Raw genomic sequence first — 16,084 nt, forward strand, 5'->3', positions numbered from 1 at the left:
GTAATGAATCAGGTAAGCTAAGTGACCAAAACTGTTAAATTATCTGAAATAAAACATGAGAAAGACTATTAGCATTTATTTTGAACTCAGGATAAAATGAATGATGACAGTAGTTGAAACTGAAAAAATGGGTACTGACTGTGATTGTCTACCTAATATGTTGATTTCTACTGCTATTGGCTTAGTGCTCTTAGCTAGCCTTTTGCAGGAATAATATGTCAGGCATTGCCAGCTTTTTGACAACTATAGATTTCATCAGGTTTGTGTACTAGGGATCCTAGGGTGTTCATCACAGTTCTGCTTACTTTTGTGCATTACAATATAGCAATTCTTGCTGTGGCATGCACCTATAATCCTAGGGGTTTGGAAAGCTGAAGCAGGAGCATCACAAGTTCAATGACAGCCTCAGCAAAAGCAAGGTGCTAAGCAACTCAGTGAGACCCTGTTTAAAAATAAAACACATAATATGGCTGGGAATGTGGCTCAGTGGTCAAATGTCCCTGAGTTCAATCTCTGGTACCCACTTGCCACCAAAATTGAAATACTAATAGTAATAACAGTAATAGCAATACTGTGGATCAGATCTAAATCAGCCACAACCCCTGATTCACACATTCCTTTCCCTGGTTTTCTTTCTACTGACTTATAAAATAGTACTATTCTCCACTGAGAGCACTTCACTTTACAAGAACACAAATAATAGTTGTTTTCAACAACTGTGAACAATGTTGTTTACCTCCATTGTAGAAGAAAATGAGTTTCCCCACATGAGCTTGAGATCTGTTTTTCTACAGTTCATTTTACAAAGTCTTAGAAAAATTCTTCTGTCTTCTGAAATCAAGACCCAGCTAAATGTAATCCATTTTCTCCTTTCTAATCATTTGTAATGTGATACAGTCTCACTGTCTTTTGAAATGATTGACATTTTCTATTCACATTCATGCTATCCTAACTCTTGGTCATGCACACATATACTTTATTATTTATCATCTAAATTTAGTTTCTCTATAACTACTTAGAAGTGTGTCTTCCAATTATATTACAGATGTATAATATAGACATTTCACTGAATTTCCCATTGCACATAAATGACCTATAACAGTTATAGAACAAAAGATCTCACCTGTATTTCCCAGGAGTTGAATTTGGTTTTACTTTTCTTTGTCTTCCTGATATCATTTGAGTGCAGATTCAAACTGAAATAAGGGTGATGCCTGAGGAATTGTTTTGTGAATAATCAGTTCAAGAGAATACTGATCACCTAAACTCAAAGGCTGCTACAAAATCACTGTTCTTTCACCTAATGAAACTATCTGTTCTGTAATATCTTTGGTAAGAAATGTTTCTTTCTCTGCTTATAAAGTTATTGTAGAAGAAATGATGTAATATGGTAATGACCATAGGGAAAGTTTTTTCCCAAAGCCGTCTACCATAATTATAACAATATCACATGTCTATAAAGAGATTAAAATAGTGTATTCTTTTCAATTATTTTTAAAATTAAAAAATGGATTAGCTTAATTTTAAATCCAATCGAGTTTTACATTTAGAACAGTTACCTTAATTGTAAAGCAATTCATCAAATATAGTAATTTTAGGATTGCATATTGTTCCTTGAATTAATGACCCTTGATATATACATTCAATTGTATATATTTCATATAAAATGTATTAACTATGTATTTTTGTGTATTGAATTGAATTAGTCTACTCTTTAGAAAGGTCTCAAGAATGGAAAGGGTAGATATGATGGTACTTTTGGGGTTCACTTCTTTTCTTCTTAAAGGGATGTATGCTGGATTCTAGAGAAAAAGCTGGGATTAGATGCATTTATGATACATTCCTGGTATGAACTATAGTGAGAACTATAATTTCTTTAGATTTTGAGTTTTGATCATTAAGGTTAATTCTTGCCCTATTCTTTTTATTTTCTTTTCCTTCATACTTGCCTATTTTTCTTTCCCCTGCAGACCCTACTATCCATCTATCTATATCGATATCTATATTTCTCTCTCTCTCTCTCTCTCTCTCTCTCTCTCTATATATATATATATATATATATATATATATATGTGTGTGTGTGTGTGTGTGTGTGTGTATTTTACTGGGTTTTTTTTTGTTTTTGAACAATAACAAAAAAAAATGTAAAGGAGATCTTGTTCATATTTTCCTCATCTGAATTTAACAGAGAAATTAACTCAAAAAAGGAAAACAGGAAAAACATCAAGAAGCAAATGTGTGATGTGTTTATGTTTGTGCAACTTTTCAAATGATATAGTATATAAAGCCTAAGAGCTCTGTGAGCCAATAGAAAACAAAAAGTAAATTTGGAAAATCCTCCCCAATAGTTCTTTTGCATGTCACACAGAGGCTGCACTTAAAGACATTTAGAAGAACTTGTAATAAATATGAGTCATCAGTTTGATACATTTTATTCACAGTGCTCTTTCATGCATGCATTTGCATTACATTCTTGACCTCTAGGAAATGTTCAAAATATTAACTTTTTAATGTCCCTACCAAGGCAACACCAGTTAGATCCATGAGTCTCTGCCAGGAAGTGGAATATATGAGATTACTCAGGTTTTCATCAGTGGCTTTATAAATCTAGGCCTGATTACAAAAGCTCCTGAGCCAATACCCATTGGAGGAGCTCATGGAATCTCCTCTTGGTTAATATGAAGGATATGACCAAGATTCATGAGATCTGAGGCTCTCCAATTCTAATAAAAGTCTAATCCACAAAAGCATTATATTCCAAAGATATACAGTTATAAGACTGCCAATATTGTAGTGTTGCAGCCTTCCTATGACAAGATAATAAATTATAATTTTGGTTGCCCCTTTCATTAATCATCATCATCATCATCATCATCATCATCATCACCAACCCTTCTCCTGCAAACAGAACAAGCAAACTAGCAAACTAGCAGGTTCTGGAGAGGGGTGAAGGCAGATAAGAAAAATTAAGACTCACACACACAGAATGATTTTGAAGATAATGCTGGGGTTGGGTGGAGTGCTACTGTCTGATGGAGAAGCAGGTCTAAAGAGTTATGACTGTAATATTTATTTATATATATCTCATTATCAGGTTAGAGGCCATGCCAGCATTATTCTTTGTACTCAGAAATTTACAGGGCTAGAAACATTTATGCAGTTTTTCCCTGGTTGCAATCTACAATTGCAGTATCAGGAGCTTTGTGTAGCTCTCAAGAAAATCCATTGTTTGAAGTTACTGTTAAGTGGGCAGGTTCAAGAGTAACAGAGCTGGTGAAACATTGTGGTTTTCTAGAAAGAGAGTTCCTCTATTCCCAGGAATAATGTGCCAGAGATCAAGGTCGAAGCTGATAAGACTTTACTGCAAAGAGTCTACTCATACAGGGCATTACCATAGCAGCTAAATATCCTACACCCAGGAATGCACCCAGGAACATTCCCAGGCACCAGGCATGGCACAACCATGGGGCCATCAGATACCCCAATCCCAGATGCTGCTCTCCTCTTCTCTGCCACAGTTCTCCATACCCTTCTGACTTTGCAAGTGAAACAATTGATTTAGTTGGTAGTGGAACAAATTGAAAACATTTCTTCCTCTATCTTCTAAAAGAAGGTTATAAATCTATCCACATAAGCAGTATAAATTAGTATAAAAACATTTCCAAGCAATTCTCATTGTAATATATAAACATAGTTTTAATGTTTCTCCATAGGCCAGTGCTTTTCTCATTTAAACATACCCAGAAATGAAAATATTTATTACATGTCAGGGTCTCTGGAATTAAATTCTTTGCAATTTACAAGTGGGGATGCCTTATTGATTCATTGTTCTGATGCCTCTAATGCTTGTGTGGTGATCAGTTGTGAGGGTGACATGACATGCAGAAAAAAAATAATCTTTTTATTTTTGCATGGGGGAAAACTACCATGTATACACCAAACATACCAAAACATTTGGAAGTAAGCCCAGCCAAGCACCACTAGGTCAGCTTAATGCCAGTTTGTTCAAAGATCCCTTGAAGACAAGTAAAAGTTTCTTTGTATCAATCATGACCTTCAGACTGCACATTCAACTGCATCATTGAGCTAGCTGATCCAATAAGAGTATTGATCAAACTGTACAGTGAGGAAACTGATGCCTTTGATGTATGTGCATTGAGTACAAATGCCACCTTACATAATGCCTCTGAGTACTAGATTTTTGTCATCTTTACTGCAACAGGTTCATTAATAAAATATCTATTGGACGAAATCCTAACAGAGAGTCAGACACCAGTGTACACCCTGCATCACCATATTCTCTAAAAATCAAGAAACAAACAAACAAAAAAATTCAACCCCTGATTTTCAGCATCACTTTGAATTCTTCAGTTACAAAAATAACTTTTCTTAGAAATCAAGATTACTATTCAGCTTATAAAGTGAAAAGGTTTATTGTTTTTACAAGAAAGCAAGTTATCATTGAGAGTATGCTTGAGTTAGATTATGTGGTTTCCCATAAATGACCTATTACTTAATTTTTGCATAATCTTAGTTAATTTCCAAAACTCTCTGTTTTTTATTTTTCTCATTTGTCAAACAGAGATTATATTACCTACCACAAAGTATTCTTGTGTAAATCAGGTCAGATATATGTATGCAATAAAATAGAAAAAAATAGCTAACCATTGGCTATTTTATTATTAATTTAAAAGGAGAAATACAAATGACCACAATATATGCAAAAAAAAAATATACCTAGAAATCAAACAAATGCAAATCAAACCTACATTGTGATTTCTTCTCACTCTAGTCAGGATGAAAGTCATCAAGATTACAAATAATGATAAATGCTGGAAAGGATGTGGGGGAAATGATACATTCACACATTTTTATTTTTATTTTACTTTAGATGAACACAGTTACCTGTATTTTATCCATTTTGTTTGTCTATTTATTTATTTATTTATTTATTTATTTATTTATTTATTTGTGATGCTATTAATCCCAGTGCCTCACTTATACTAGGCAAGCACTCTGCCATCGAAATACAACCCCAACCCCTGCACTCACACATTCTTGCTGAGACTGCAAATTAGTACAAATGCTCTGGAAAGCACTATGGAGATTCCACAAAAGACTAATCATGGAAACACCACCTGACCCAGCTATCCCACTCCTTGATATTTATCAGAAAGACCTAAAATCAGCATACAATAGTGACACAGGCAAATCAATGTACCTGCACCAATCACAACAGCCACGTTGTGGATTAGCCCAGATGCTTATAAATAGATACACAGTGGGATTTTACTCAGTCATAAAGAAGAGTGAAATTATGATATTTGCTGGTAAATGGATGGAACTGTAGAGCATCATACCAGACTCAGAATGTGAAGAGTCAAATATTTTCTCTCATATATATGAAAGTTAGAGCAAAATAAGTGGGGAGGAAGGGGGAAAAAGGAAGGATTTTATAAAAACAGAAGAGAGACCAGGGGAACAGAGAAAGAGGATTGAGAGGGAAGGAGAAGGAACAGGAAAACTGCAGAATTAAACTGACCAAATCATGCTAATATGAACATATGTACGTATGTATGCAAATACAACAGTGTATTTCACCTCTCTTTATATCTATAAAGCACCATTTAAAATATTAAATAAATTTTAATAATGGGAAATATCCTGTGAATCTCTAAGAATTTTTAGAGCAAGTGCAACTCATTTTGTTTCAATGAACTTAACATTCAACTGAATATGTATTTCAGTAGAACCTATGAAGCTTTGAACTATTCTTTAGTGTAAATCCCAAATTATCTGGTAGATGATAAGGTTTTTCATTTCACAAGTTGGGAACATTAAATGATAAAACTGATAAAAGACAAAAATTATGTTCATGAATAATCAAACCAGATATTTTCCAAAATAATTATTTACCCATGTTCTCCATTGGTCTTTTTAGTTTGGACATTAAATATCTATATGTTTATCAAATATAGTCAATCATTATATAATTTGAAGTCTTCCAGCTGTGGCTGACAAAAATTCTCTATAATATCACATTCATTTCAAATGTCCAGGATTATTGCAAAATCTCATGGAATACATGATAGACCAAGGCAAGTAATGGGCATTCTTGTTCTGATCTACCATTATCAGAATATCATTTATGAAAGTATCACTCAAATTCTATGGGCAGAATTTCCTCCTAACAATATGTGAAACTGCAGTTTTCACAGATCAGTCAAATTATAAGAACTAATATTTTAAGGGAGTGTTTTATAAAAGCATTAACCAATTAATTTACCAAAATTATTTATTCATTTTCAATTAGTTTCTTATCATCATTGTGCTTATTGTTCAGTTTAATTATTTGATATGGTTTTCAAACATAAATGTAAAATGCCAGTAGAGTAGAGAGGAAAGGAAATGGTGAGAGGAGAAGCAGAGAGAAAGAGGAAGGACTGGGGAGACTAAAGTGAAGCAATTGATATTGCGTTATGTCAATATTGAACCCCAATATTATGTACAACCATAATGCAGTAATAAAAACATGAAATGTACCTTAAAAGCTAAAGTTATATGTTCTTGAAATGGAAATCAGAATCATTTCACAAAACTGCAAGAAAATATCAGATGCTTCTGGGTCTTTTGCTCCTTTCTTCCATGCAATGATGATCATCCAGGTCCAATTTCCTAAATTAATGGGGTCTGTGGGCTTCTAGAAGTTGTGTATATAGTCAGAAAGATGATTTAAAGGCATTGTAAGAATGTGATACAATTCCAATGGCAATTCTTGTGGTAATTTTCTAACAAGTCAAGTAAAAGTAAATTCTGATGATTGTTACCTGCAACTACTTTGGTTTTCAAGTGTGCTCAATTTTATTTTTAATTTTTTTTTAAAAAACTACATTTAATTAATTTATTTTCAATTCTACAGATTACAAGTTATTAAACATTTTAAACGTCACTGAAATTCATTGAAGATTTATAATATATCATCTTTTTATATTTATTCAAAACTAGATTTTTAATTCTAAAATAATGTAGTCACTTTAATGGATTTACCTCCAAATACTGAAGCCAACAAATTCACTTATACCAAACAACCAAAAAGCTCACACATATCATGAGATAATTTCAGTATGTCTATTTATCACAAATAGGAAGTCATGTCCTCTTTTCAAAGATCAGTGTATCAGGACTGGTTACCACTAAAAAAGAAAGAAAGAAAGAAAGAAAGAAAGAAAGAAAGAAAGAAAGAAAGGAAGGAAGGAAGGAAGGAAGGAAGGAAGGAAGGAAGGAAGGAAGGAAGGAAGAAAGAAAGAAAGAAAGAAAGAAAGAAAGAAAGAAAGAAAGAAAGAAAGAAAGAAAGAAAATCTTTGAATAAATAATTGTCACCAGGGGGCAAAATTGTGAGATATGCAGGTCGAGGGGAGAAATAAAGAATGTCCACACGCTTCTGCACCTTTCAATACATTATTCATTTGAATTACTCAATACAATTTCACTCTGTAAGTTCTTTTTTTATTAGTTGTTCAAAACATTACAATGATCTTGAAATATCATATATCATACATTTGATTCAAATGGGGCATGAATTCTTATTTTTCCCACATGTACAAATTGCAGGATCACATTGGTTAAACAGCCATGTTTATACATACTGCCATACTAGTGTCTGTTGTATTCTGTACTCTGTAAGTTCTTAATCAAGAAAACCACAATCCTTAATGCTACGCACTGCAATAGACATCATCAATTCACAGCAAACAATTCTAGATTAATTAATTCACAGCAAACAATTCTAGATTAATTCTAAGCATGGCAAAACACACTTAATCATGATAGGCTAATGACAGACAATTCCTCTGCATGCTAAGTTCAAAGGTCTTAAATCTTAGGCTTTAAGTCCAGCAGATGCACACTCACTCAGACCACAGTGATCAGGTCTGGAATCAAGGCGGGCTTTCCTGGTGTAGAGTGGACTATTGATTGAGGAGGAGGTCCTAGGGAGGAGTTGCACCTCTCACCAAGGTCCAGAGGAGCCATAGAGTTTGAAAGTGGTAAGGATCACGAAGAGGCTCAGGAAACGATGACAAATGATGGGATGTCAGGTCCTCATCAGGCTCTCCAGCTCAGGTGTATCCTTGCTTTTGGCTGGCTGAATCCCTATTTATTTGCTCTATTATTTATACTAATTTGTTTTCTTTTTACCCCCCCCCTCCCTGCCTTCAATCCTTATCAGCTACCACTGGATTTCTCAGTGACATCCTTTACCCTGGGGTCAGAAACATCTGGTCTGGTGGTCTCCACCCTGATCTTCTGCCTTTCTCTCTTATCAGAGGAGGACAGCCTGCCAGGGGCTTCACTCCTTTTATGAGGGTGAGGGGAAATAACTTGTTTGAGGCCACACTGTAGGGATCTGTGGATGTGCCTGGTGAAACTGCAGGTTTTTTAAAATGAAGTTGCTTAAGCTTAGGCCTAAGGCCATCCTAATAGTAATCAAAGCAAAAAATGACATTTTAGAAAGGAAAATAATAATTTTAAATTAAGTGAGTCTTCAGCTAGGCGCAGCGGCTGGGGAAGCTGAGACAGGAGAATTGCGAGTTCAAACACAGCCTCAGCATTGACGAGGCACATAGCAAATCAGTGAGACCCTTTATCTAAAAATAAAATACAAAATAGAGCTGAGGATGTGGTTCAGTGACACAGTGTGCCTGAGTTCAAACCCCAATAAGCCTACCAAAGAATAAATAAATAAGTCAGTCTTCGCATTTCCAAAAAAAAAAAAAAAAAATATATATATATATATATATATATATATATTTGGTACCAGGGATTGAATTCAGGGGCTCCACCACTGAGCCATATGCCCAGCATTATTTTGCATTTTTTTTAAAAATTTAGACATAGAGTCTCATTGAATTGCTTAGCACATAGCTTTTGCTGACACTGGCTTTGAACCCATGAGGACACAGAGTCTGATCAAACAAACTGGTGATGTTTCACATTCAGGCTTCTTTATATCTTATTAAAAACCTGGACCTGGTTCAGAGTTAAACCTTTGCAGGAACAGTGATGACAGTAGATGTGGAGCTCTGTATTGCATGAATGTCCAGAAGTCACATGAGGTGTATCTGGAGAGGTACCTATACTTCAACCCCTACGCATCCCTTTTTATATTTTCCTTGTCTTGAAATAAAAATAGTTTTTAGACATCAGTAAGTACACACCAGCTAAAATTCTGTCAACTGGAATCTACTACTGTAAGGGAAATAAAAAGGAGACACAGAGACAAGAGCCTGAGACAGAAGAAAATGGCTGCCCATCTAAGTGGCCACCTTTATTTATGCCAATAGGTTACATTAGGTTGTTAGTGCCATAACTCCGTTATTGTTTATTGTATCAGGAAGGTTGCTTATTCTGCTGTTACATTCTATAGTTATAACATGCAATGTTAGAAGTTTTGTGTAGCTCTCAAGAAAATACATTGTGTGACCTGAACATTAGGTGGGCAGGTCCAGGAGCACTGGGGCTTGGTGAAACATTGTAATTATCTGGCAAACAAGATCCTTTATTCCCAGGAATTATGTGCCTAAGATGAATGTGGAGGGTGAAAGACTGTAGCTCAGAGTCTCCTCATGCAGTTCATTTCTACTGCAGCTAGACATTGCACATGTATTAGTTATCTTACTAGTTCCTAGGGGAAACTAAAGAACATTCAAAGTGTGGGAAACAGGGTGCCTGCTACCCACAGGAGTTTGTTTACAAGAGAAATGTTTCCTTGTATATTTCCATGATCAGAATCCTTATGTATTACTGTGCAAACCTTACAACACCAGAATTAAAGTGTAAATTCTGTGCTTAACAAAGAACCTTTTGAACAGATTTTGCCTTGAAATTCACAGAATCTGAGAAAAAAGAAAACTGATGTACACATGTCACTATAGCTCATGGTGGAATCCACAGCTTCCCACATGGTGGAATCCACAGATTTCCATTCCCATACAGAGAAACAGATGATAACTTTCTCACATCAAAACATTCTTAAGTTCCTGGTACAGTAAAATTGATTAACCTAATACTCTTAATATAATTTAGTAATTTATAAATGGAAATGCAAGTCCAAAATAAATAAAAATGCACGTTTAATTATCTGTATGGATAAAAACACAAATAAGAAAACAATTTAAAAGCTGAAACAACATTCATGATCATGTAATTGTGAAAGGTGATGTTGGTGGATAGTGACAGAGAATAATGTTCATCTCCACTGCAGAAACATGCCTTTGAATCCAATATCCTTCTGTGCTTGAGTCCTCTCTGCTGATTGTGTTGAAAATTCCCAAACACAGTATTTTTATATTTCATTTATATATTTCATATGTATATGTTGAGAGCCACAGCCAAAGGGGCCCCAGCAAACTCCCAGCTGCCAGCAAACTTCCAGCTGCTGGCTGATGATTGGCTCACATCGGCCCCAGCAACATCTAGCTGATTGGCTCCTCTGTGGTGATGTTCACTGGGCTGTTTTCCTGCCCTTCAGACTGCCAGCTGATGATTGGCTCACAGCTGCCCCAGCAACATCTAGCTTATTGGCTCCTCCACGGAGCTGCTCATTGGGGGACCTCTTTGGCTCCGCCCACGCAACCCAGCCAATCGGCCTCAAGAGCGGGAGGATTGTGGGAGGTGGTGAGGTTTGTGTGGGTGAGAGGCTTGTGGGAAGCCGGTGGTGGCAGTTGGGCTCTGAGGGTTTTTTCCTGAGGAGCTGTTTTGTTTGACATTTGTAGTTCTAAAAATAAATTTAGTTTCTTTTGACAAGTGGCTCCTGAATTGTGCCCAGCCAGACTGCAGCATATATATACACACACACATATATATGCACACACACACATTCCCTTCTACATACACACACACACAATGGGCGTAATCCTAAGATTAAAAACTATTGTCTCGGGAAAATGTATTTTCTCTAGATATTCTGACACTATCCCAGCAGTAAATAAAATCGTAATGATTTAGAATATAATCAAAAGAATTGAGACCAGCTACATGCATGAGCACACACACACACACACACATACACACAGACCCACACATACAAATGATGAAATCTAGTACCTTCTTCTGAATCAAGAAGAACAAACAACTTGAAGATTCCTAGTGAAACATGATGAGGAAATAATGTCTAAGAAAGGCAAATCATTTGGAAGAGGGAAATGACAGACTCTGGATGCAGATGGGTAACTATTAGTAGAAAACATGAGAAGTCAACATGAGAAAGGGCAGGAAAACACTGGCTTGAACCACAAGTGTCACTTCATTGCCAGAGACATGGAGACACTCAGCCACTCAGCAGGAAGAGCAACAAGAGACTTCCACAAATATAGTACCTACTGCTGTGTCTCTTCCTCTACATAAAAACAGCTCCTTCTCAAGCAGTGTATATGCTCTTAATGCCTATTTTTCTGAAGGAACTATATGCATAACAAGAAAGTAATATTTTGTATTGACTTCTAAGTCAATATAAAAGTGAAGAAAGGATTCAAATCATTATTCATCTCATGTCATCTAGATCAATTTCTTGCTCCACAACTTCCTCATGGCATTTTTCACATCTGCATTCCTCAGAGTGTAAATTAGAGGGTTGAGCAATGGTGCTCCAATGGTGTAAAACACAGCTATCATCTTATGCATGGGTAAGGTGGTTGCAGGCCATGCACATATAAATATGCAAGGTCCAAAGAACAAGATGACCACAATGATGTGGGAGATGCAGGTGGAGAGGGCCTTTCTCCTCCCTTCTGCACTGTGGTTTCTCAGTGAATGCAAGATGATGACATAGGAGAACATGAGCACGACAAAACTCACTGTACAAATGGCCCCACTGTTGGACACCAGGAGGAGGTTGGTCACATATGTGTCTGCACAGGCGAGCTTCAACAAGGGTTCCAAGTCACAGAAGTAGTGATCGATCTCATTGGGACCACAGTAAGGCAAACACAATGCAAGAAAAATCTGAGCTGAAGAATGCACACAGGACCCCACCCAGGCCACAGCTACTAACACACTGCAGACCTGGTGGCTCATGATGGTCATGTAGTGCAGGGGCTTACAGATGTCCACATAGCGGTCAACGGCCATGAGGATGAGGATGAAAATCTCCAGGCAGCCAAAGTAATGACATGAAAAAACTTGGATCATGCACTCACTGAAAGAAATAGTGGTCCTTTTTGAAAGGGGATCTACTATCACTCTAGGGGCTATGGACATAGATAAGCAGGTGTCAGATAAGGATAAATAGAAAAGGAAGAAGTACATTGGACTGCCAAGTGCCCGACTGGTCTTGATGGTGGTGATAACAAGTAAGTTACCCAGCAATGTCCCCAAGAAGAAAAAAAAATTACAAACACTATTTTCTTCCTAACAGGGTCCTGTGTCAACCCACGCAGAATGAACTCTGTCACATTATTGTTCAGGTGCATGATTTCATGAGTGAAGAAAAGGGGAGAGTAGGAGATGGTTTTCCTGTGAAAATAAAGGTATTAATTTACCATGTGCCAAATAATGTTATGGAATATCTTAAGTAACAATAAATGTTCTTCATCAGACATTCTAATTGTGGTTTGTTAAAAAGTCACCTCAACACTTTATTCTTCAAATTTCAATGAGTACTTCATAAGGTCTATATTGGTCTGAAACAAGCTTATTAGTGTAATAAATTCCTACAGTATTCTTTAAACATAAGCCCTTCTTAGCTTTTTTGTGATCATTTCTTCCTAAATGGTGAATGGAGATCCAAGACATACAAGTCTTTTAAATATTTCTTTATTTTTTCATGTTTAATAAATCTTGAGGGCTCATGGGATATTACTTTACATTTAAGATATGTAGATATAAAGTCACTTAATCTCTATTACATAAAATGTCTCATCCATACTTATATTTATACATGACACATGAATTATACACATTGATACAAACGTTTTTGAAAACATATAAAATGCTGTATTTTGTTCCAAGAATGGCTTTGTGAAGACAGGAATAAGAAACAATGATAATCTCTAAATAATATGCTGCTATCTTGAAAACCCTTGATAACATTTTGCATGTGACATACACTAATGGACAACATTTATGCTTCTACATAATTTTACATAGCAATATCTCACACCAATGTTCCAATTTCTAGACATCTTCTCATTCTGAAAAAATACTCCATAGAGAATTCTGAGTCTCTGAGATGACATTAAAATTCAGGGGCTACATTATACCATTCAGTAGTTCATCTTTTTATAATTCAAGTACTTAGCTTATGATCCATGGTAATCTGGAGGGATATCACGAGGAAGCCAGTATAGGAATAGATCAAACTTGTAATTTCCTGTGATTTTTATTATCCAGATGCATGAAAATCCCACATTCTCAGGACAGAGCGAAGGTTCAGAATAGGAAAGTAGATGGATTTCCACAGAGGGGGATAGTGAAATAAATAGTAACTGATATTTTTTTTGTTCAATTTATTTTCTGTCCTGAGAAAATTTGTGATCATATTCAACTTTGAAAAGCTGTTTTTTAATGAATATTTTATTTTTTCAATGGTGAAACATGTCCATACGCTACATTATTTTAGATCTTTCTTGTTAGGATGACATTACCACAAATGATCCTATATAGAATTAGACCTATAAAATGAAACATGCCGCCACATATGAACACATTATGAAATATTTGCCTGTCCAACTAGGATCATCCCAATAGTGTTCATGCTGCCAATACATTGTGTTTAGAACCATTAGCCAGTCTAAGCACAGAACCTCATAATTACAGGAGATACTAGGTTCTATTAATATGTGTATTTCCCCTTTTCTATATTAAATACTTTTTCTCCTCAATTGGTTAGAAATGTATCATCTTTCCTCAAAATTAAAAATGCTTAAGGAAATGTCTAGATAAATCATTTACTTTATGGTGTCAAGAACAGAAACAAAATCAATTCTCTTTGAAATGTGTGATCTCTGTCAAAAATTTTAAACTGCAAGGAAAATGAGTCTTGACCTCTTAAGCATAAAACCAGATCATCCTCTTCTATTCATTTAAAAGAATTAATTGTACTCAAACATGTGATGGTTATTTTAGTTACACATGAAAATAGAATATACTATGACATAATTACAAAAGCATGTAATATATTTTGTTCTAATACATCCCTCCCCTTTTCCTCCCACCCCCTCTTCCCTTCTCTACTCTTACTGATCTTTCGGTTATTTACTTATAGTCAGATTGATTTTATGTAAGTAGGGGAATTAGCTCCATGTTCTGAAATAAATTATGTGTGATCCACATTAGCACCATGCTGCATAAAAGACACTAAAAGTCTGCCCCCATGAAAATGGTCCCCTTAAGCATTTCTTGGGGAGAAAAAAGAATCCTTGGACTTTAAGGTACACAAAAATAATCTTGACATTTTGTGTATTCCATCTGCTAATTCATGGTTTTGTGTGTTTCTGTGTGTATGACGTGTGTGTATGTGTGTGTGTGTGTCTTTTTTTCCAGAGAAGTGTTAATACATTTCATCAGATTCCAAATGAATGGAATAGAAATATAGGTTACCATGTTTAAAGGCAAGGAAGTCCAGTATTGTATAGCACATCTTCTCATAATTACCACAGGGACCTCAACATATCAAACACGATGAGGCAATTTAGGATGGCTACACTGTTCAAAACAATAGTAAAAACCCAACTTGTTGGTGTTGTAGGCAATGGAGAAGAGCTGAAAGAAAAGCAACCAAGATAAAGTGGAGATTAGATGAGGGTTGGATAGAGTGACAGGTGGTGCTGAGGGCCATTACCAAGTAGGTATGACGCATCAAAATCTCCTTGCCAGCGTACCCCATGCTGCTTAGGACATTCGATGGGACATTGCATGTATGCTTTAGTAAGATGACCCTGCTCAAGGTGATCGAGGGTAGATCCAGGTTTGAGGAAGTATCCTGCAGGTTTGAGGAAGTATCCCGGTCCTTGGGTTTAAGGCGTTTCCCGGTTTAAGAATATGGGTTTTAGGGAAGTTGAGGTTGAAGATTATTGCTGCTGGGATTAGGGTGTTCCTGCGGCTTGTTGAGTTCTCGTGAGATTAAAATGGGATTTGGAAAAAGCCTTGTGGAGTAGGATTTGGGATCCGACATTTTGGAATTGCCCCTGAACGTGTGTGGAGGCTGGTGTGAGATCGGGAATAAAGAATTGCTGTTTGAACCTACAAAGCTGTGTGGTGCCTCCTGATTCTGGTGCCCCCCAAGACATCGGCAAGGTGGGTCCTGCAATGCTCCTAGGTCGCCTTACAAAGTCCTCAGCAAGAAACAGTGCTTTCTGTAAGGACTCTCTCTTAAAAGATCAACTCTTTTTCAAGTCCATTACACTAGACTTCTGTCTTTGCAGGAATCCCTCTCACTTTATTTCTTTGTGGAAGTTACCTAATCCTGGGAACATTAACTGGCAGTCCCAATTCCTTTACCCTGAAAAGCTAGAAATGTGATATAATGGATCCTATAATGAATGAATCATAAGGCTTCTCACTGAGACTTATGATTCCTGCTCTCTATCAGAGATACCCTGGGAAACAGCGTGGGCTGAAAACCAAAATGTTGTCATGGAGTCCATAATTACTGCTTATGCTTTCTATATCCTGTTTCCCCAACTGTCCTGAAATTAATATTTAATTGTTATTCTTCCTTGATGGAAAGAAGGAACACTGTGGAACACTAAAGACACAAATGGACAGATAGTGAAAGAGAATATTGGAAATGAGCAGATATTTAGGGAAAAGAGAAATTTATATCCAAAAGAATTTCAGTAACACCCCTACCCATGTTATCTTTCATTTTCCTTATATAATGTCATAATGAAGTTTTTAGCCTCCTCATTGTCATGTTTGATCTAAATTTTATCTGAGAAATAATTATGCAGCTTCTTAAACTAAATATCAGGTATACATTAACAGCAAGCTACATTTTATATCATTATAAAAACATAAAAATTAGTAATTCTATACAATAAAATGTATTATTCTACACACATGTGTCACTTGGAGATATAAAAGTTGG

The 16,084-nt window shown here is 36.0% G+C and overlaps 1 pseudogene; it reads right to left on the reverse strand.

Moving 5' to 3' along the window:
- Positions 1–11,553: 11,553 nt before the first annotated feature.
- On the reverse strand, positions 11,554–12,467 carry LOC113176785 (olfactory receptor 4C16-like; annotated as a pseudogene).
- Between the last annotated feature and the right edge of the window lie 3,617 nt (positions 12,468–16,084).

The sequence above is a fragment of the Urocitellus parryii genome, chromosome 4, assembly GCF_045843805.1.
Source record: "Urocitellus parryii isolate mUroPar1 chromosome 4, mUroPar1.hap1, whole genome shotgun sequence".
NCBI classification, from domain to species: domain Eukaryota; kingdom Metazoa; phylum Chordata; class Mammalia; order Rodentia; family Sciuridae; genus Urocitellus; species Urocitellus parryii.